Here is a 24,486-nt window from a genome sequence, read left to right as displayed (position 1 = left end):
GCGCGCCCCGCCGCTCTCCCGGGCCGCCTCGGCCCAGCGTGACATTGAACTCCTCCGCCCGGCCCGGACGGCGCTTGTCCCTCTGTCTGTCTAGGGAGAGGCTCGCTGAGCGTGGGTTTGCAGAAAGGGGAGGGGATTAAGGGGAGGGAAGGGAGGGAAAGGGGAGGAGGCAAGAGACGGAGAAAGGGAGGGAGGGAAGGAGGGAAAGAGGGAGAGGGAGAGAGAGAGAGAGAGAGAGAGAGAGAGAGAGAGAGAGAGAGAGAGAGAGAGGAGGCTGAGTTAGCAAGTTGCCTTACTCCAGAATAAATCGCCCAAAACTCATGGAGAACGCCTGTTGGAGTGATGTTACAGCTGGAGAAAGAGGGTCAGGTTAATTCTGACACTATAAATTCACTTTGTAAAGGTATAGGCTTACACAGACTGGGAGAGAAAATTCGTGGAAGGAGAGAGAAAGGGACAGAGTAGGAGAGAAGCAAGAAGACAAGAGGCGAAAACGTGGGAGGAATGGGGTGGGGCAGGACACACAACTAGCAAACAGATCTCTGTAACCCTGGATAATCAGCTGCCTGGGGCTTTTCAGATTAACGACCTGCACCTAGGGACAGACAACTGACCTCTTTCTACTTATCCTGCTTATTCTCACACAGCTCCTTAAGCAGGAGTGGGATTCCTTTCTAAGACAGCCGCTAGCATCAACACATATATGAGCAAATCTATTGGACACCACTGCTGGGGGCGGGGAGGGGATGTGTAAGAGATAAATGGCCTGAGCTGACCTTTCGTTTAAGATAAGTTATACCAATCAATAACCACGCAGAGATAAATATGCCCGTCTCTGCTCAGCAACACTATGCTCAGAAGTCGAGATAGCTGGGACTCCAGTCAGAACGCCATGAAGTAGTCTCTGGTGAAGTTGACCACGTGTGAATGATGCTGAGGACAGCGTTCTCAGATCTCTCTTATTCTCTGGATGTCTCCCGGACCCACTGGATTAGTTAATAGAAGCAAAATGTGCTGCCAAAGGTAGCATTCACTCAGCAGGGCATCCTGGAAGTCGGACGAGTTTCCAGACTGTAAGCAGCCCCAAACATCTGTTCCAGAGACAAGAGAGCATTGCCTCCAGCCTCTTCAAAGACAAGCTCACCCTGCCAAGACATGGGTCCTCTGGTTTACTGTCTGCTAAGGTAGCATGAGGAAAGGGGATCCTTCAGAGAGATAGTCTTTGTCAGGGTGGCAACCTGTAGCACATTGTTTAAAAAAAAAAAAAAAAAAAAAAAGGTGAGGGGTGCTGAGGTGAGTTACTTAGGTTTTTTTCCCCCAAAGAAAACTTGAAATCTCTAATGAAGCCAACTAACAAGAAAGACAAGGACAAAGAGGCTCCTGAGAAGCAAAGGAAGGAACAGTGAGTCACACAGCATCTGCTTTCAACCAATCAAAACACAGATCCTCATAAAATAGATCCATGGTCATAATTTTAATGGCCAGAGACATGGAAATAACATTATAGCACTCTGATCTAACAACATAGGAACCTTGGAAACCACAAGGTCAGAGGACAATACTAGATGCCACAGACAGAAAAATGCCACAAGGGTAAACAAAGCCAAACGTATGGTTCTGCCTCCAGATCTTCTACCGTTCAGTTCCACTTTTATCATTAAACTATAAACATCCCTCTATTTTCATCCATTTTGCATACTTCCCTGATCCCCCTATTATTAGTTGTGAGTGTGAAAACATATTTAAACATAAATTTAAGTTTTTTCATAATGTAAAAATAATTTTAAAAATATAATGTAAAAATATATTTATATTTTACATTTTATAATGTAAAAATATAAAAATACAATTTTCATAATGTAAAAATATAGCAACCAAAATGTAACACTAAAGCTTCATAAGTTTCTCTTTTATTTATTGTTTAGCCAAACGCTCTTTGTTCTATTTCAATATGGTGATAATAATGATGAAGGTTTTAGTAAACCTTTCCTGAGCTTCGTGGTTTATATGAAATATGACAGAATTGCTGAAAAACCAGAGCTCATATTGGAACTAAAGACACAACTTGAGACCCACCTCATGGGAGAGACTCAACCCCTGACATCATTAATGCTGCTCTGCTACTTGGAGACAGGAGCCAAGTAAATATGTCATCTTAGAGACTTCGTCCAGCAGATAATGGGAACAGATGGAGTGTCCCTCAGCCAAACATTAGGTGGAAATCGGGGAGGCCTGTGGAAAAGTTAGGGGAAAGATTGAGGAAGCTGAAGGGGTCAAGGACACCACAAGAAGACCTACAGAGCCAACTATGAGCCCATGGGGGCTCATAGAGACTGAACCACCTACCAAAGAACAGGCATGGACTGGTCCTTAGGCATTCTACACACATGACGCTGATGGGCTGCATGATCCTCAAGTGGGTCCCCTAACATCTGGAGCAGTGACTGTCTCTGACTTGGACTCGGTAGCCTCCCTCTGTATCATGTTTCCCTAGCAGAGGTGCCTTGTCTTGCCTTAGTGAAAAAAGGGGGTATTTATTCCAAATGACACATTTGTGCCAGGGTGGGTTGGTACTCCTTGGGGGTGGGGAGTAGGAGAGGAAGTGGGGCAAGGGAGTATGGGGGAAAAGGGTGGGATGGTGGGACTGGGAAGAGAGGAGGGAGTGGGGTTGTAATTGGGATGTAAAATGAACAAATAAATAAATTAACGGAAAAAGTGATTTAAGTAAAAAAAAACAACAACAACAACAACAAAGAAAGTCATTTGTTGCTCCAACTACAGCATAAAGATTGTGTTTTATCTATTATAATTCTTAAAACACATGATCTTTAAAACTGATAATGTGTATGTTGTATCAGTCTAGTCAAAGTCAGTTCCAGTGTACAGACAAAGTCCCTTCACACGCATGGTGCTGATCTACAGTTGTTTAGAATGTGGGCCCCTATGAGAGGCTTCCTTTAGGAGAAGGTAAAACCTGAAGCCTCAGGGTAGAATAAACACAATGAACTAATGAGAACACTAGGAAACTAAGAAGCAAAATGAAACATAAAGACCTGGAACCACTAAGAATCTCTTGACATGTCTCTTGACATGTTTCTTAGTTGACTGAAGTGCGAGTCTTAAAGTCCCCTTAGAAACCAGACTGCCATCATGCTTCACTCTGATGTGCACTGTCTGTGAAGTGTCCTGTACTTCAAAGGAACTTGTTTTCTGAGGACTTACCAGAGAGTATCAATTATAAATTTATTTCAAGAGAGTGTATCATTGGTGGTAATGACTGGTGTTCTGTATATACTAGCAGTGTTAGCCTTTCAAAACATTCCCTGTCTCCTTTAATACTCTGCTTAAGATCAACTTGCAGACAGCAGCAGAAGATTAATATGAATCTAAAATAAAATCTCCATGCAGCAGACTCAAGCACATGTGAAATGAGACTAAAAAAATGATAGATGGGTGACTTGAAATCTGATGACTTATTGGAAAATTCTGAAAGGAACACCAAGGTTTATGGGCTTGTTAGTAGAGTGGGGACAAATGCTAAAACATATTGCAAATCTAAACACATGTTGTCAGAAGAACTCTGCTGAAGAAAGCAGTAGCACAGAATCTCAGTGTCTTACACTCAGACAAATTTGATTGTCTCTCTGGAAAGCAACTGCCAATGTCAGGCTTAATGTGAAACACTAGATCTATGACAATCAGAACAAGACAGCCAATTTCTTCACACACACGGGGAAATGTTGATACTCTTTTCTTCCTAAAAACTTAAAAGAATCAACTGGATAACCGTGACAAATAGCATAAATGTAAGAGTTCATATAAGTTGTACATGATTTTAAAAAGTCAGTGCTTCTTCTAACAATGAACTCTAATCATAAGAATAATGATTCCTTTCATAATTGCAAATATAAGTGAAAAAATCAGTAATAAACAACAACAAAATAAGATAACACATTTTTAAAACAACAAACTTTACAAAAAAAAACATTAAAAAAACATTTGAACAAAAAAAATACAGTCCAAAAACTTAACATTATAAATATGATGATTCTTCCAAAATGTCTTTTTAAAGTTCAAGTGAATTGGATTATTTGTGATTTTTTTTTCACTTCAAAGGATAAACATAACAAAATATTTTTAAGGTTTTCTTGGAAAAGTTCTTATAAAATAATAATATAGTACAGGTCTAGAGACATGGATCAATGAGTGAAACATTTGCTGTGCAAATAGGAAGACCTGAGTCTGTGGGGCATGGTGGCACACCACTCCAACACTGGACAGACAGCTAAGGAAGGTAATGAAACACAAGGAAACCAGAAACATGCTCTATCTTGGATTGACTACAACTCAAAGGTATGAGTTCAAGTCAAAGAGTCAGGGATACATTGTGCAGTAAATTGTGCTGGAAGAATGATTCAGTAACAATTTGAGGAAGAAAGAAGCTAAAATGTAACATTATGTTGTTTCCATAAAGTAACATTATATAACATTTTGACACAAATATTGAAGCTATCACAGGTAAGAATGCCCATAGATGTTTATAAAAAGCAAACCCAGGATGTGATTTTGAAATCACTGTAAAATGGAAACCAGAAAGAAAATTCTGATTGATTTGTAAGTATAGAAACATCAAACTTACTTTCACAATCATAACTCAGCACAATCATACTTTAAAGACAAAAAAGTGTGAAATGTTAAAATATGTCATAAGAACAATTAAACCTTGACTGTAAATAAATATAAACACATGGTTTTATGTAAATGAAAATTCTTACATAAGTAATGAGTAGTACCATTTTTACATTAATATCTTATACAAAATCTAATGAAAAGTTAAATTTCTATATACATAAAATACTATGTATATATTTTACATTTCCTTTACTCATGGATATTTGAGGGTTTTTTTAGCCATTTGTGTTAGCCATATTATTGTAATGCCTCTGTGTACATATTAACATATATCTAGATAAAAAAATATTGAAAGCAAAGAACATTATTAAATCAGAGTAATGTGTATATTTACTTTTGATAGCAACTGTCAATACATTCTCTAAAGCAGTGCATGCCTACATTTCTACTTAGAAAGCATGAGACTACTTGTTATGAATACCTGGACAAACATTGCATATTAAAATCATTACAGTTTAAGAGAAGCAAGATAGTAAACATAGTCTCATTTTGTGTTTAATTAGATTGTCTTAATTTTTAATAAAGACAAACAAGTTTCAAAGGTTCATTGGATTCCTTGCTTATTATTTACAATCTGATCAAATACAATATGTGTATAATGTTTTATGTTAAATATATTTACATTGAGCTCTACAAGGAGACCAACAGAGCCAAAATATCTGGGCTCACAGGGTCTTTCAGAGACAGATGAACAACCAAGGAGGACCATGGAGAGGACCTAGACCTCTTGCTCAGATGAAGCCAGTGGGCAGCTCAGTCTCCTGTGGGTTCCCTAGTAAGGGGAGCAGGGGCTGTCACTGGCATGAACACTGTTGCCCACTCTTTTATCACCTCCCCTGGCCTGGTGGCCTTACTGAGCCAAAGAGAAAGAAGATCCAGACAGCTCTGATGTAATTTGATAGGCTAAGGTCAGATAGCAGGGGAGAAGAACCTCCCCATCAGTGGACTAGGGAAGGGACATGGAAGAAGGAGAGAGGGTGAGACTGACAGGAGATGAGGGAGGGAACTTCGGCAGGGATACAGAGTGAATAAAGTGTAATAAATTATAATAATGAAAACATTTTTTAAATGCTCCATGGGTCTGGCTTGGTAACACATGCTTTTAATCACAGAATTGTGGGGCATGGGGAGCAAAAGAAGGCAGATCTCTGTGAGTTCAGGGCCAGCCTGATGCAAGCTAGCCAAGGATATATATAATGAAAATTTGTCTGAGAAAAAAAAAAAATGCTTCATAACATAAATACACTTTTTTTAAGCCACAAAGTCCTTCCAAATATGAAGAGATGCCATGTATGTAAAATTAATAAACTTAAGGAGATTAAATTTAAAACATATCTAAATATTCACTTATTGTTGTTTCTTCTATTTTTGAGGTTATAATATTCTTTTATAATTCAGTTTCTGAGAAAATTACATATGAGCCTTCTCCTCTCTCCAAATTCTTCCATGTGCCCCACATTTCTCAAATTCTTGAACCCTTTTCTTATCATATATAAATTTTTAAGTACAACCTGATGAGTTGATTCAATGCTGCTCATATTTATATGTGTTTAGAGCTGAAAAACAGGATTAGGTAACTTTTTAATGTAATTTTTCTCATTTTTTTATTTTATTCACTTTACATCCTTGTAGCCCCTTCCCTGCTCTCCTTCCAGTCCCACACATTGCTCAGTGAACTTAAAGATGGCACCAGTAAATGCCTGAGTGATGTCCAAGGAAACATAGAGCTGAGTGAAATTACAAAGACAACACAGGGTTTGAAAACTGAATTCAGTGAAGAGTTAAAACTGTTTAAAAGAGATCATTTTCATTTGAGTTGTGTAATATCTTTATTTCTTTTTTTTTCCTTTTTGTGTAAGATTTTAGCCTCTTTTTATTTTTTAAAAATTTTTACTCACTTATTTTGTTACTTTACATCCTTACAGCCCCTCCCTTCTCCCCCTCAGTCCCACTCTCTCTCCCTCCCCTTTTCCTTAGAAAAGGGGAGCTCCCTGTCCCACCCAGTCCAGCTCATCAAGTCACATGAGGAGAGAGCATGTCCTCTTCTCCTGTGGCCTGGCAAGGCAGTCTTGCCAGGGAAAAGTGATCAAAATCTGGCAAGTGAGTCCATGTGCTATGCAGTCCCCACTTCCCTTACTAGAGGACACACTTGAAGCCTAAGCTGCCCATCTGCTACATCTTTGTAGGGGCCTAGGTCCAGTTTCTGCATGATCCTTGGTGCTTCACTCACAGCAAACCACTTTGGGCCCTAGTTAGTTGGCTCTGTTGGTCTCCTTGTGGAGCTCCTGTCACTTCCAGGTCCTTTTCTCTTTCTTTGCACTGTTGAAAAGCTGGAGACCAAAGTCAGGATAGGCTCCTGGGAGGAGATGAGGGGGATTCAAGCAGAGACTCCCAATGGCAAAGACTACAGAGACTGAAGAGAATACCCTTTAGGTAGACTAGTCTAGTAAATGGCGGGAACACCAACCCATTCACAAAAAAATTTAGACCCAAAATTTACCCTGTCTATGAGATGCGCAGGGATAAAGACAGAGCAGAAATTGAGGGAATGCCCCACTGATGGCTGGCCCAACCAAAGACCAGAGAGTGTCATCCCCTGACACCATGAAGGATACTCTGCTAAGCTTGCAGACAGGAGCCTATCAGAGTTGTCCTCTGAGAGACTCTGCCCAGCAGTGTCTCAAAGCAGATGATGTGACTCACAGCCAAACACTGGTCAATGCTTAGGATTGGCTAACTTATCTAGGAAGTCATCTCTGAAGAAGACTGATTCTCTCTTTCTCTGTAGCCATTAAAAGCCTGTAGCTCTTCCCCAAGAAGAGGGGACCTGGTGAGATTTCCCCCATTTGTGTTTCCTGGTCAGCTGGACTCATCTCTTGCTTAGGCCACCGTGTTGTCAGAACGAATTGGTGCAGCTTCCCTAACCAGGCACTACCTCAGACCAGATATCCCTATATCTGCCCTTTATAATCGTTCAAACCCTCTTCTCTAATAGTCCCCGAGCCTTAGGAAGACATTCCATAGTTACTTTAGATTTTCAGACTATATGACTAACAGCAATTTCCATATAGGGCTAAATTTTCTAAAGTCCGCGCGTGGACTTTATCCCACACTCTGGGATAAAGACAATGATGGCATGTTTCTTTGCTCTTTTCTTTGGGCTGATTTTCATTGCTGCACTTTCTACTATCCTGGGCTCCGGAAGAGTTTTGTGCCTTTATCTTTAACTGTTTGTGTTGCCGGTTCTTATATCAATCAGAGCTTAAGTAGAATTTATATGTTCATTTGAACAGACTCTACTGCTTCCCTCCAAAAATAAAAATTAAAAAAAAAAATTAAAAACTTTGCTGTGGACTGTTCCTGTGCAATGTGTGTTTTGAGTACGACCAGATATGCTAAGACTTCCCCTTCCTCTGTTTGTCCGTTTTAGTGCTTTTCCCTCCTTTTTGTCACACAAGAGTTCTCTTCCAACACTCAGAAGCATTTACTTTTATATGCCTGGAAGTTCCTGAAATTTTTTGGTGTGTGGACAGAAAGCTTTACTGTTTTCCCATAACATATCACCTCTTTAAATTTTAAAGAAGTTATTTCTGAATCTGGGATTAATACTTTTGAGCCACTCCTATATAACTGCTAGCTTAATTAAAATTTGTGATCTTTTCCTAAACTGTTCATTCATTGCGTAATTATTAAACATTTCTAGTAATACTGTGATTTATCTTCTGAGTAATTTTATTTGGTTATTACATTACTTAGATTCAAATGTAGAGCAGTTTCTAGCCTTCTGGGTGAGATTTTCATAAAGCATAATTTAGTTAATCTTTTATTTTACTCTTGTCACTATCCATCTTGCAGAATTACTCTATTAATTTATGCAGAAGACACTCAATAGATGCCAATTTTGTACTGCACAATCTATCCACAACTGAAAGAAAAGAAAATAGCCCTCATGACCTACAAGATTTCATTCTTTGTTTTATTTTACCAATGTGTCTTTATATCACCAGCATGTGAAAAGTGCTTTGTTTTTCTTACAACTGCTTAAATGTTGCTTTTTAAAATTTTTCCTTAATAATAAATATGGGCCAGTTAAACATGTCTGATAGAGGATATCCTTGAGTTGATTCCAGTAGCTTAAAATTGAATGCTACTCTGACTGTGTGTTCAATTCAATACATAAGATAGGAAGACATGCTATATTTTAAAGAAAATCAATCAACCACATATATTATATCTTTATATATTAGTATGTATTATACATAAATATATTTCTATATATAAAATATGTGATCATGTTTAATTATTTCATTATTTTAATGTTATTAACAATTACAGACTGTAAGAATTAAAATCTCCCTAGTAAAGTGCTGTTTAATTTAAAATCTATTAGCACAGATTTCAATATCAAAATGTAAATGTTTTCTCTTATTTCCTCCAAACTCTATCTGAATTTCCTCTGGAGGAACTCCACCAGCCTCCCAGAACTCAGCAGATCACACACAGATCCAGGAAAGGGCCAGAGAGAAAAGAAAGGATCTCACATGTTCCTCTATTTGTTGCTACTGTTTCCTCTTCTTTACTTTCTACTAATTGAGAATAATGTACATTCACAAGTACACATCTATTATTTTACTCTTTCCTGATGCAACAGAAGTCCTCACAAGAGAGGAATGCTGCCTTATCACATTCCCCTAAGAGCTAACAGAATTAGAACTTGGTACCGAACACAGATGAGAGTGGACATATTATTTGAAAAGAAAAACGAGTGAATAAAAGTCCTCCAAGAGTCCCCGAGTATAGTCTGGGACATGTCACCACACATCTCACTGTTAGAGAGATACTCACAGCAGATTAGCATCGTTGACTTGCACCTTAGCCTGGAGTGTAATATTAAATTGGTTCTATAATTCCCAGGGATAACACATATTTGTTCAGTAGAGTACTATCCCCAGTCTACATTACACAGACAATTTTCTTCAAACTCTTACTAAACTTATAAAACAGATATTGTTCCTAGTTAACCATCCAGGATAGAGAAACTACTACTAACGTTTTTACATAATTTTTATGCGAAAGGGGTACATCTGGACCAAAAAAACTGATAAAAAGATAAAGCTCCTGTGCTCCTAGCTGAATAGTTGTGCTTTCATTTTAGCACATTTTGTAAACATTGTTTTCATCACACACATTTCTTGGCATTGAAAATTATTAGATGTCTGATTGCCAGATCAGTTAAGAACTACGATGAAAAAGAGTTAATAACTTGCCAACACTAAACTCTTCCATTTAATTTCCTTGTTAAAATTGTTTCCCTTTGACCTTATGCTTAGCAAGCCAAGCCTCCTGACTAATTGATTCAGAGAGGGGGCGGTTACTGTCACCACTAACAACAAAGAGCCTGTTGATCAGGCTTGTATCTTGAAGCTAATGCTTCACACCTCTTTGGTGATAAGAACTTATAAAAGAAATGTCTTGAAAAGAAATTGAAAATTGCTTTAAAAAATGAGAAAATACGATTTCACTTTTGACTATCAGTCAAGGAGAATGCTTATATTGGCTTTTTGAGTTTAAGTTTGAGAATTCTGTTTCTGCCCCTAGCAATTAGCAAAACTACAGTTCAGTTTCATTCATCTATTTGCTCTGTTTTCTCAGGTTTCCCTCATAAGTCTCCACAGTGGCTGACCTTTTATCTTGAAAGGCAAGGTGTTTGACTCAAGCCATGGAGGTCATTCACCCAGGAAATGAGTTCTCTGCCCAGAATGTAAATCTCTCACACAATAAACTAACTTTAGTAAAGGGGGAAAAAAGAGAGTATGTCCTGTATGGAACCGGTTTTTCACTAATATTTTATACTCAGTGCCTGTTGTTCCCCCTTTCCTTGCATTCAGAGCCTTTTATTTGCCTTCTTGCAGTAACTCATTATAGCATAAACATGAACTTTAAAGCCAAAGACAGAAGCAAAGCTGGGCCACTCCTCTAATCCCAATCCTATCAGGGGATGGTTATCTCAGTATAAGTAGAAGCCATAGCCCTGGCAGTGGGCCCCTAAACCCTGTTACCTTTTAATTACATGCCCTGTCTCTCCCTTAAACTCTCCATCAGCCTGAGACATTTGCCTACTCGTCTGAGAACCACCCACCTTGTACACTTGGACATCAGGATACAGCTCCTGGTATTCTTTCTACCTAAACAGGAGAAGTTTGCCTTAGGGATTCTTCCAGTAATGCTTACTCTAACCATTCTCATGGAAAAAAAAAAAAAAACCTCTCATCCCTCCTTAATTTTTGACACTCTATACTACCCCAGCTGACAAGCTTCATGCTTTAGATCTTTACTCATAAAAACACTATCTTTCCCTTTAGAAACTGAAAGAAATAAGAAAGACATTTATATTCTTCCTCCACAGTAAGAAATTATAACAAAAGACAGCATTATTTCTCACTTAGTTTCTAAAATTTGTGTTTATAATGTAGTTAAGTAGAGAAATAATTTGGATGACTTCTATTTTATTTTCATAAATTTTCTATATATTTCACTATACATCTAAGAGAATTTTATTTCATGTCATTACATAGTAAAAAAAAAAAAATAGTTGATAGAACACCCAGAAATAAACCCACACACTTATGGACACCTGATCTTTGACAAAGATGCCAAAACCATACAATGGAAAAAGACAGCATCTTCAACAAATGGTGCTAATCTGACTGGATATCTGCATGGAGAACAATGCAAATAGAGCCATACTTATCACCCTGCACAAAACTAAAGTCCAAGTGGATCAAAGACCTCATAAAAGCAGACACACGTAACCTGTTAGAAGAAAAAGTGGGGAAGAACCTTGAAACTTTAATAGAACTAAAACCAGTCATACTTGGATCCTTAAATTTTGAAATAATGAATGAAAAATACTTTGGTATCGTGTTTTGTTTTGTTTTGTATTTTTGCTTTGTTTTGTTTTGTTTTCCAGTACCCGAGAAAGTGGCTAAGGGCAGAAACTAAACCACTGATGAAGGACCATTACTTTATTAAACGGCTCAGGAAGAAAAGGGGCATGGAAAAAGGATACCGGGCTTTCTCCAGAAAGGTCAGAGTCAGAAACAAATCCACAGACTCTCGGAGCTGAATGGAGTAGCAACAGCTAGAGTCCTAGCTCTAGCACTTAATTGAAACAATAGAGACTATGGCTCATGAATGAAGTGAAAGTCTTAATTTTTAATACAGTAGATTGACTTTGGATGATACAATTGAAATCAGAAGTATAAGTGAGATTATCTGAAAAAGTAGTAAATCAGCCTTCAGAAGTTCCATCGTGTGACAATATGAGGTTTATTTTTTATTTTTTTATATTAATTACATTCACTTTATATCCCACCTGTAGCCCCCTCCCTCATTCCCTCCCAGTCCTCCTTCACTCCCTCTTTTCCTCCCATTCCCCTCTCCAAGTCCACTGATAGGGAACTTCCTTCTCCCCCTCCATCTCTCTCGCCTATCAGGTCTCATCAGGACTGTCTGCATTGTCTTCCTTTGTGGCCTGGTTAGGCTGCTCACCCCTCAGGGGAAGGTGATCAAAGAGCCAGCCACCGAGTTCATGTCAGAGACAGTCCATGTTTCCTTTACTAGAGACTGAGCTGCCATGGGCTACATCTGAGCAGGGTTTCTAGGTTATCTCCATGCATGGTCCTTGGTTGGAATATAAGTTTCAGAAAAAAACCCCTGTGCCCAGATTTTTTGGTTCTGTTGCTCTCTTTGTGGAGCTGCTGTCCTCTCCAGGTCTTTCTATCTCCTCCTTCTTTCATAAGATTTCTTGCACTATGCCCAAAGTTTGTTTATGAGTCTCAGCATCTGTCTTGATACACTGCTGGGTAGAGTCTTACAGAAGCCCTCTGTGGTAGGCTCCTGTCCTTTTTCTTGTTTTCTCCTTCTTCCAATGCCCATCCCGTTTGTCTTTCTGGATGAAAAGTGATCATAATAAGAGGTTTCTTAAAAAATGTTTAAATGCTATGTTAAAATCACAAGGAAGCCCAGGACAGCACAAACCTATATCACTGAAGCAGATGAAGAAAGATGGTGAGTTTTGAAGACAACCTGTCATCACTGCTTCCTCTCATATATGTCAGAGAATAAATGAAAGAACCACTTAGCTATTACTTATAAAACAGAAACTGAGAATTATTGGGAGCTTTTGGATAATCTCACCCTGAAAAGGAGGGGGTTACTTCCATCGGGCTGCACTGACTCACATATTCAGTCTGGTACCTGCTCAACAAGCTTTGACCCAATAGTCCCAGAAGATTATAAGACAGCTGAGAAATCCCTCCTGCCTACTCACGCTGCAGCCAGCATGATGTAGAACGAATGTGTGTATGGACACAAACTGCCCACATGTGTACACACACACACACACACACACACACACACACACAGCATGATATTAGTACTGGCATGAAAGTATGTCACATACAACTATCTATTCTTTGTGATACTTAACTGTGCTAGAAAGCAACTTTGTATTTACTGCATTATTCTGTTAGTCATTGTTAAATGATGAATTGTGCTCATGTATGTATCCATGTAGCACTGGGCAGATAAGACAACATAGTGGCTTGTGTTCCTCAGAAGGAGGAGGAAGGACATTTTTCTCAAAGATGGCTGGCTCTTCAGATTATGTACTATTCAGGCTTTATACAATTAATAACTCCATAAATTAAGTTTTTAAAATATTACTGGTAGATCCTATAGAACCCTGACATTGCCAGTTCACTGAGTTCCAAGTGTTTTGTGTTTTTGTTTTTGTTTTTGTTTTTGTTTTCTTATTGTTGGAGTATACCCTTAAGATCAGAATTGGTCCAGAGTTTTCCAGGTTTTTGGATGATAAATTTACGTAGTATAAACTGAAAAGAGTTCAGTAGATCTGTCAGAGCCACAGCTGGTAGTATTTGAAACACATTATAAGACGAGCTCAGTATTTGCTGCAATGCTTAGAATAATCTTCCAGATGGCCAGGGAGAACTTGCATTTCTTCCTGCAGCATTTTAGAGATGATGTATCTAACACCTTGCTGTCCAGAGCAGCATGTTGCTTCCACTGATGGAACAAATCTTTGGCCAGGAATACTTAACATTCTCAACACTCCACGGGGAATGGTAAGAAACAGGGAGGGAAGTGACCACTGGCAGCCAGTAGGCACACTGATCCTTAGCCAGAGTCCCTGCTGGAACCTGTGAGGTGCCAAATTGCCAAACTATAGTTGGTGAAGATGTGGTAATAACATGTAAACTCTTAGCTCCAAATCTGATCCTGAAAACAAGTTAGCAAGAAAGGTTTTATATGTGGAAACATCCACATTTACAAATAGTATGAAAATAATTAGTCATAAAGCATGGATCAGAGTGAAAACAGCAGTTAGCCCTAGGCTGTAAAAAAATGTATGTAACACTGTACCCTAAATATAAAGGTAACACACTGGAAAATATTTGAACCATAATATTTATATATTGAATTGGAAAAAAAATTCAAAACAAATAATGAAAAAAATTCATTTATTTTCAAAGTTCATTCAAGTCGTTATAAAAACTAACAGATTCATTGCTTTTATTTTTGCAAAAATATTTTATTTGTGAAATTTTGTGAGTTGGTAATTAACACACAGGAAATGAAACAATTTTAATTTTGTGGTACCTCTCCCATTGGTTTAAAGTACCCGTGTTTGCTCTGTGAGTCTGTCGTTGATGTGAAAGGAATTTCTTCAAACACAACAGGTACGCTGCAGTAGCCTCCTGTCTCAGACAGTAAAACTGCTGGTATGAAGAGCCAAGGTAGCCTAGGAACTCTTCCTTTCAATCAAACTTTAAATTCAGCGTTGCATTCCTTGTCTAGTTGAGAGAATCTGTGTTACAGTTAAAACCCACATAACTCGAGGCTCCTGATTTTTGAGATTAAAGCTCCTAATTTCACTGTCTGCTTCCTGGGGTACAGCAGAAGGATGTGTCTCAGAAAATAGCAGGTGACTGTGGTAAGTCTAGCCAGGTGCGCTGATGCTCACCTAACTGACATTCCAGCTGTGTTCTCTCAGCTGGAGTAAATCAGTACAGCCTCTGGCAAATGGCAGGCAACAGGTAGCTTGCTCACATTTTTTTTATGTTCTGTTTTTGTTTTGTTTTGTTTTTGTTACAGTTTCATTATCTATATTTTTCCATTAATTTGTTTATTCACCTTGCATCCTGATCACAGACCCCCTTCCTCACCTCCCAGTTACCCCCCTCTGTCTCTCTCTCTCTCACACACAGACCCATTCTTCCCTCTCCTTCTCAGAGGGTGGTGGTCCCCAAGGAAACCATCCTGCCCTGGCTTCACCCACTGAAGCCAGACAAGGCAGCCCATTTAAGGGAACAGGATCTATTGGCAGGCATCAGAATCAGAGCTGGCCCTGCTCCAGTTGCTGGGGGACCCACATGAAGACCAAGCTGTGCTACATATGTGCAGAAGGCCGAGTACCTGTCCATGCATGCTGTTTGGTTGGTGGTTGAATCTCTGTAAGCCCCCATGGGCCTAAGGTAGTTGACTCTATAGGCATTCTTGTGGAGTAATCACTAAAAGTAAGTTTTTTTACAATTTGTATCACATTTATCATATACTTCCCTGTATTCTGAAATACAGGGAATACATGAGAGAGGAGTGTTGAGATTCTTCATATACATTGTGAACTAAAAATATTAATAAATTATCTTAACACAGAGTAGCATTATATGCATCCATTATTTGTTCTAAAGAACCTCAATTTCATCTCATACTATTTACTTAATCCTTCAAATACTTATTTAATGCATTTGAGGTTGTTTTCAATTGGATTTATTTTCTGGAGGTCAAATAATCAAGTTTGCTGTTAGATAAAATTATCTACCGTCTTTTCAATTGCCATATCTCCCAATTCTCTTACAAAATGTGTGTCAAGCATTCATTGCATGCTTTTAATTAGATTCAGTACAAAAGTGGGAACAGCTGAGTCAGACATATTATCTTGAGAGTCTGATTTATACTTTCATGAAATCATAGTGTGCTAGATGAAGACTTGTGTCCTAACTAAACAGGAATTATAGTGGGTATTTGTCTTTTCAAGTGGTGACATTCATCTAGCAAAAAATGGAAGGCAGAATTCCAAGTGCTCGTGGCTGCCAGTCACCCGAAGCGCACTTGTGAGGGGCGCTCCCTGCCCAGTATCTGCTGATGAAGCCGGAACTGATATTCCATCTAAACCAATGCAAATGTATCTGCTGGGAAGATCACTTTAAAATAATATTAATTTTAAAGCAAAGGAAGGCAAAGGAGGTATGTGGAAGCAAATGGAGAGAAATTAGGGAGAAAAGAACGATTGTTTTCAAGTTGCTCTTCAATCTTTTCTTTCAGTGTTTTACTTCAATGTTAAAATAGCAATTTTAGACAATATAAGAATTAAAACTAGAAATGTATGAAGAAACTACTCAAACCGTTATTTTTCATTACCTTGTGTTTAAATAAAATAGAAAGCTATTGATGAAAAATAGAGACTGATTCATGACAATTTCAGCATCCATTAGATATTAGCAGGGTTCCACGCAAAGAATGTCAATCCTTACAAAAAAAAATTAGTATCAATACTCTTTCCATTTATGTCTTTGTACATTGCTAACGATCATGTTCACATTTTGTTCCACTGAGCCCACATAAAACTTTGTTGTTTTTAAACTGCTCTCTGATTTGGGTGTCAGGTGTTTACTTGTAAACAGGATAGTGCCAGTTTGTCATTCTTCTTCAGCTGAAATAACAAATGCAGAATACAAGTCTCAGTTTCATCTACACTCTTGACCCCTCTATCTCCAAAAACCTATCATGAGTACAGGAAATAATAAGAGGCATATGAGAAAGGCAGAGGGTTTTCATGAAGACTGGGTCATCTGAAATGCCATTTTCAATATTTTAAGAAATCAGGCTGTTTATACATAGGCACCTACATGCATAAAGCAAAAATGAAAGTGAGAGCATGAATTTGAACAAGAGCAAGGAGGTGTGTATGGAAAGGTTTGGAGGGAAGATATGGAAAAGCAAGCTATGTAATATTATATATTATAAAATATATATATTTTTTTTAAAAAACAGGCAACTTTATCTTCAATCTTTCCATACTAAACTACTTCTATTTTCACAGGATACTTTTATTTTTCTCTGAACATCACATTTATTTGAAAACTGCATTAGGTGCCTTGAGGTTTTTCTGATAGTCACATGGGAGGTAGGCGATTTGAGCTCATAATTTTGTATTTATAAAACTCCTTACCCTGGAGAAATCTGCATTTGCCAGGGTGTCTGATGTTTCTGGAACTTCTTAAAGAAATGGCACCTCTAAAATAGGCAAGAATTTTCTTTGTATATAATACTTCAAACATGGAGTAACTTTATGTCCCACAAACTGGAAAGATGGCAGATGAGAAAACAATACTGCAGTCTTTTCAGGCAAAGCCAGAATGCTGCAATCCTGTGCAGGATGGGGAAGGCATTCAATGCTTTATATGAAGTCTGCCCCTGTTTGATTACTTTTTTGAGATGAGATGGCACTGTGCTGCCCTTCCTGCCTGGGTTGTAACTCACACAGATACACCGCCTTCTGCCTTCTACCTGGCAAACACTGGGATTAAAGGTTTGCCACCACACCTTACTTTAATACCAAATATTTAAAACTCTTTTGCAAGAAAAAAAATGATATGTGATAACTGGCTCTTAGATCTAAATGGAACTCATTCAATTTCATTCAAGTTGATAGTATAGGTAGGCTGGTATTTAAGAATTTTCATGTGCCAAAAGTCTATTAATAAGGCATTCATTTATAATTTAGGAAAATACTATTCTTACTAGACAAAAATGAGGCAACAAAGAGGTCTATCTGGTGAGCGCCTGTAGACACTAAAGAGTGCCTTTTACAGTTTGCCGTTTATCAACTCTTCCTCATGGGGGAAAGACACTCCAACAATGCCTGTTCTTCTGTCCCTTTAATTTTAGACAGTAAATAAGTATGTTGAAAAAAATGGAGTTAAAGTTAGACACATTAATGAAAAGTAAATTTAAAAATATTTGAGCATGAGAAATGTGGTGTAAACAACTCATCTTCTCTTTTTATTGAAATAGTTGGTTGTTTGGTTGTTTTTTTGTTTTGTTTTGTTTTGTTTTTGTCTTGTTTATCACTTTACTTTCCCCATGCTTTTTCAGAAACCCCAAATCTCTCTCTGCCACTGCTGCATACTAAGAATGCTGCTCTTTGTCTGCTCTCCCACAACGCATTCTTGCTGTCTCTCCTCCTTCCCCAGACACTTCCAAACAACTGCTCTCTTGTGTTGTGCGTACTTCTTCTAAGCCAAATTTAGTAGAATTTCATAAATGTCAACAAAGCATGGAAGTGCTGGTGACCTTAAGATGATGCCTATGTTCTGTGTTTGGTACACTTTGGCTTTTACAGTGTCAGACATATAAACGCTTCTTCTTCCTTTGAGGTATTATATGAAGAGCCTAGTAACGAACGTAAAGGTAGTACCTATTCAATTTTTATTTTCCCACTTTACAGCTGAGCAGTTTGATTTAGTGTCCTCATCTGAAAAATTGGAGATACAACGGATAACCTGTAGGACTGTGGAAATAGTTCACAAGAATGTTTTTAAATACTGCATATGTCACAAACAGCCACACAATAGATAAGGACACCATTTTTTTTTAGGGTCTCATCCAATTTCTCCTTAATGACTATGTACGTCTAAAATATTTCCATGTTCTTATCTTTTTAAGAGCTTTTTTTGTGTGTGTGTGTGCGTGTGTAATGGTTTTATAGTGATAAGAATAGGTCAGGAACATATTATTCAACTTTCTATAGTTTGCTTTCTATAGGAATGTTTGTGCTATGAGTATCTTGGTGAATACAGTGTATATATGAAATTGTTGATAGTAAAAGTGACTTTTCAATGAAAACATTCTATATCAAGTAGTTTCTTATGGAAAAGAAAATTTTATCCTGGAATATGCACCAGAATACGACAGTGCTGCCTTTGGCTGAGGCACAGCTTGCTTTTACTCTGTTTTTGTTTGTTTGTTTGTTTGTTTGTTTGTATATTTCACATTTTTCTATTGTCTTCTGTTAAGATTGCTTTTCTTTAGAAACACACACAGAGATGCACACCCACGCATATGAATAGATTTATGTGAGTGTGTGTGCAAGAATATATATGTGCATGTATACACATAACACACACACATACACACTTACCTTACACACACTCCTTTTTCTATTTCAAGGTGGCAGACTTCCAGGAAAGCATCTGCAAAAAATTGGTCTAGTGGCTTGTTATATCCTAATTTTTATTGTAAATCCAATGATTTCCCGCAGTCTTGGAAAACTAATGCGATTGTTCCTAGCCACCAGCATGCTGATGTTAGTCACGCTTAAATCTGTGAGATTTTCAGCAAAGATAAATGTTACGCACTGCAACAAATAAAATCTGCAGTGCTTATGAGTCTCTCTGGGAAATATGCACTCACTAAACTCAAATGCGTGAAACATTACAGCAGAAAGAAGATTACCAGTTTTATTTTGTCAAATATTTAAAATTAGATTCACGCATCATTTATGTAAAATTTGAAATAATCCTCAATTAGTCTTACTCTCTTCCAATTGAAGTAAAGTGGACAGATAAGTCCTATTCTTGGTTTATTCTACAGATACTTGGATTTCTTCCACAGATATTTTTTTGTGAAAATTACGGTCCGAAGCATGACCATAACTTTCGACAAACACACACCCACACCCACATACCCACCCACACACCCACTCACCCCTCCCACACATACATACACAATGACGCCATAATGGAGTTTAAATTCTAACCTGTGTTAGGTATAGTAAGTTAGTGCAGACAAATACGCAACTACGCAGCATGTTTAAGTGGCTTATGGGAAAATTAATCTTGAGAAAGGAGTCAATGATTAACCGAAGTTAAAAATGGGTTTTGCTGATCGAACATCCAGATGGGGATTAGAATCAGAAATTAAAAGAACTTGTGAAACTATGGGCTTCTTGTGTCTGCTGCAAATGAGGGTTAGTAAAGTAGAGAGATCTTTTTGTCGTGTGAGGAAAGACGGTTTCTTTTCTACAAGGCACATGAGTCTTCCTCCTCTTTCTTGCTGATTAACTGCAAAAGAGTGCAGAATTCTTACGCTGGCCAATAACAGCTCTTCTACAGCACATGTCCCTCCTTTTCATCTCAGGTTTGAGTTCAGACTTACCCCAGCACATGCCAGATTTTAGTCTTCTTTCTGGGATTCCACGTTTTCACACAACCAGGGAGAACTAATTGAAAGACGAATCCGCCCAGCCATGCTCCTCTCCACCTCCACATCCTTCTTCGCCAGATGTGTGAATACAGAGTCTGTACTTTTTCATGAGTCTCACCTCTGCTCATTCCCTTTACATATTTAATCACAAATAACACACAACTGATTTGGATCCTGGGTCAGCACACCCCACTTTGGATCAATGTTTCGTCCCTTGACTTGATATGAAATGCATTTCCTCTTCCATGAATCTTAGTAAATTCTTCTTTGCTCTAAAATTGTTTCAATATCTTCACATCAGCCCATCGTTCACCAATATTTCACTGCTCTCTATTACATACCATTTAAATTCTAAACTTTACCCTGCAACTTTATAAAAATCAAACATTAAATGAGGTGACAACTCATTTACATAGCATGGCTGCCACACAGTCACAATTTATTTTTAACCTTGTAAAGAATTATATCCAAGTGTTATATTATCAATTATACTGCATTATTAAAATCTATCCTCTCAATAGTCATTGTATATAGGCTATAATTTTTGAATAAACTGTCACATTTCCTCGTAGTAACCTGGAAAGTTTAAGGTAAATCCTAAAATGATTCAAGTACTAAGTACTTGTCTTACAAAAACAAAAAAACAAAATGGAAATTTTTGGGGGCTGTATATCTTGGCAAGGTTCTTTCTTGCCCCTAAACAGCTTTTCTTAGGATAAAAAAAAAAACCCTTTCCTTAGTAATAAGTGACATTTCATAAATTTTCCTTAGGGTTTGGGCAGGAACTATTCGGCTTGACTTAAAGTACAACATAGCTTATGCTTTTTGTCATCGCTGTTTAAGTCTGTTATTTACCAAAACAACACCCCAACTCGGAAGTTTCTGAGATGTATCCCAGCTGGTTGTGCACTCTGTTTCTAGTATATTTTATGCATTTATTTTAAGCAATGAATAAAGCAATACTTGATTATCTCTGATATATGTTACATATAAGATGTGTGTGACTGAGAAGAGTTCAGCAATGAGGAAGTGCCTTCCTGCTAATGATTGATAGGAAGAGAAGACAGACATTTTTTTCCCTGCTCTTTTTTGTATGTGACTGAAGTTCTTGCAAACCTAAGAAGACTCAGAAAGGCAGAGAGAAGCATGTGGAGTATCTAAAATATTTGAAAACCAGGGAATAGAATGAGTGATTTTTCCAATCTATAGACTCCAGATAGAACTGAGGACACTGAAAACTTTAAAAATGCCAAGTGTAAACTAATAAGTTCTTTTTAAAAACTTAACAAAAGCATGCTATTTATAATCAAAACATTTGACAAAAAGGAAAGCCAGGAAAATAGGCATCTAAATATTTATACACTCACCACCCTAATCCAGGCCAACATCACAGAAGTATAAAATCTATGTACAATAAAAGAGACGTGGAGAGTCACATCTCCCATTCTGAAAAGATTCAAGCAAGGTGTCTAAGTATACTTTCAGGAGTAGTGTCAAGAACATCCAGTAGGAAACTGGCATTTTCATTTATACCAACAAGCCGTGAACTACACCTGAGCCATCCGCAGTCAGTGAATACTGTGGATGCCCTTGGGTTCCACTCAGCACTAACGGGCTCACTGCCTCTTCCCATTGAGATGACGTCAGAAGAAGCCTAACAAAGAGTCAGAACCTTGTATCATAACCACCTTGTGGTGAGAACACTATGATGAACTTCAGGGCACAAAACTTGTAAGAAAAATCATAGGCTTATTCAAAGAATTCAAGTGGTTTAAAGAAGACGTGAGCAGAGTGCTCAGTGAACTTAAAGATGACTCCAGTAAATGCCTGAGTGATGTCAAAGGAGACATAGAGCTGAGTGAAATTACAAAGACAGCACAAAGTAAATTCAGTGAAGAGTTAAAAATGTTGAAGAGAGAGGATTTTCATTTGAGTTGTGTAATATCTTTTATTTCTTGATTTCTTTTTTGACCCTTTCCATTGCACAGCAATGAGCTGTTTAATCTCCATGCATTTATATATTAACTAGAAATATTTTGCTATTGAATTTAGTTTTATTGCATAATATCAGAAAGGACACATGAGATTATTTTAATTTTTTGTATTTGTTAAGTTTCATTTTGTTTTCCAGCAGGTGGCTTATCTTGAAGAAGCTTCCATGAGCTTATGAATACAGTCTATATCCTTTGGCATTTGGAATAATGGACAAAATATTCTGTAGATAGGATAGGTGCTTTTGCTTTAAGGTAATATTTAATTCTGAGGTTTCTCTGTTGTTTTTTGGTACAGAAAATGAATCTATTGTAGGGAAAGGAATGACGACATCTTATACTTTTATTTGATTGATGTTAGTCTGTGTTTTTAAACCTATTGTTATGTTTTCTTTTTTATGAAATCAGGTGCACCAGAGTTTGTTGCATGTATATTTAGTAGTATTTTCCTGATTAGTTGATCCCTTGATAGAATGAAGTACTCTTCTTTGTCTCTTCTGATTAATTTTAGTTTGAGGTTTATTTTATTAGATGTTAGGATGGTAACACTCCTTGATTATTGGTATCATTCCTTGTATTAACTTTTCCTTCCTTCCACCTTAAGGAGGTGGGTATTTCTAAAGCTGAACTTCTAATACAGGACAGATAGATGTTTCTTCAGCCATTCAGTTAGCCTGTGTCTTTTGATTGGAGAATTATTACTAACATTAATATGTTAAATATTAACATTTAATAATATTTATATTTTATATTTGTTTATATTTATTTAATTAGTATTGAGGGTGTATATATTGACTGTAGTCATTTGTGTTGTTGATTTTTGTTGTGTTTTACAACAAAGAACAGAAAAATCACATAAAAGTCAGAAGAGCAAATGTGTCTGATGCAAATGCTAAATGCATCATTCACGCAATTGGTATAGAAAGAAAGAAGTGTTGTCAATGGAACCAAGCAAATGTATTCTAAAGGACAGAACACAGCAGAGGTTTGGTCTGAGTGGGCCACGCAGCCGTGATAATGACCTGCTCAGAAAAGAACAACCACACACAAAAGCCTGCTGAGCGTTAAAATTACACTGCTCCAAGCAAATGTATACACAGTGCAGTCCAGGATTGCTTGTTTACCTAAATCTTACCAAAAGAAAAGAAGATTAGGAAAGTGGATATTGGAGCTGTAGATCTTTTTAGTGGCTCAGTTTTATTCTGCAAACCTTAGTAACTGTTAGAAAAGCTAAATGTTGTAATATAAAGCTTGAGGATATGACAGCATTCCTCAAATTAAAACCAACCAAAAAGGATCACCTCCTTCTATCATACTAGCGATTCAAGCCAACAATTAACATAGGCAAAAGTTTTGCCGCTTGGTACCTGTACCCTAGGGAGGATGCTTACATTTCAGAATGGCAAACAGGACAGACACCAGAAGTGGTGGAAGAGGGGCAGGATGAGAGCCTGCTATAGAGCACCTCTGAAAGGATTCACCCAACAGGGGACCAAAGCAGATGCCAAGATTAACAGCCAAACTTTGGGCAGAGCTCAGGGAATCTTACAAAAGAAGAGCAGAGTGGGAATCGAGGGACATGGAGAGGACAGAAGCTCCACAAGGAGACCAACAAAACTAAAAAATCTGAGCCCAGGGGGTCCTGCAGAGACTGATGTATCAACCAAGGACCATGTATAGAGAGGACCTAGACCCCCTGCTCAGATGTGGCCTATTGACAGCTCAGTCTCCATGTAGATCTCCTAGTGAGGGGAGCAGGAGCTGCCGCTGTCATGATTGTCTGCTCTTTGATCACTTGCCCCTGGTGATGCAGCCTTGCCAGGCCACGGAGGAAGAGGATCCAGGCAGTCCTGATGAGACTTGATAAGCTATGGGCAGATGGCACTGGTGGAGAACTCCCAACTCTCCCTTTCAGTGGACTAGGGGAAAGGTATAGGGGGAGAAGGGGAGGGAGGGTGGGACTGGAGGGAGTTGAGGGAGAAGGCTTCAATTGGGGTATATAATGAATAAATTGTGAACAAATTAAAATTAAAAAACTAAAAAGAAAAAAAAGATTCGCAAGAAACAGTTTAATTAAAAATTCACTTTGGAAAATGATAAAGGAATGGTGGAACTCTATGAAAAATAGGAGTATTAGGAGAATTTGCATTTTGAGGCAAAGTCATGTGGAGGAACATTTTATTCTGATTTGAGAAGGTTCCTAATGAAAGATGAGAAAACTGTGCCTTAATATCATCATACAAATGATTCAATAGCTAAAGATTTTAAAATGATGTTCAGTTGCTCTAAATCCCAAAGTGCCTTTGTCTATCCAGGAAAAAAGCACATGCTTTCTAATACTAATACAGGAAGAATCACATGTTTTCTAATGCTAACATGCTCAAGTTCTTCTGTTTTACTCCCTTTAACCCCTCAGGAAAGAAATCAGAAAGTAAAAGGAGATAGTGGAGAGAAA

At 37.9% G+C, this 24,486-nt stretch overlaps 1 protein-coding gene across 1 annotated transcript in view; it reads right to left on the bottom strand.

Moving 5' to 3' along the window:
* The window catches only part of LOC129673668 (potassium/sodium hyperpolarization-activated cyclic nucleotide-gated channel 1-like), a 147,906-nt gene that overhangs the window by 89,357 nt on the left and 34,063 nt on the right, over window positions 1–24,486 (bottom strand). The gene's annotated exons all lie outside the window — the stretch shown is intronic.

The sequence above is a fragment of the Psammomys obesus genome, unplaced genomic scaffold (genome assembly GCF_907164565.1).
Source record: "Psammomys obesus unplaced genomic scaffold, mPsaObe1.curated_primary_1811, whole genome shotgun sequence".
Classification (NCBI taxonomy): Eukaryota; Metazoa; Chordata; class Mammalia; order Rodentia; family Muridae; genus Psammomys; species Psammomys obesus.
This window is presented reverse-complemented; position numbering and strand designations above follow the sequence as displayed.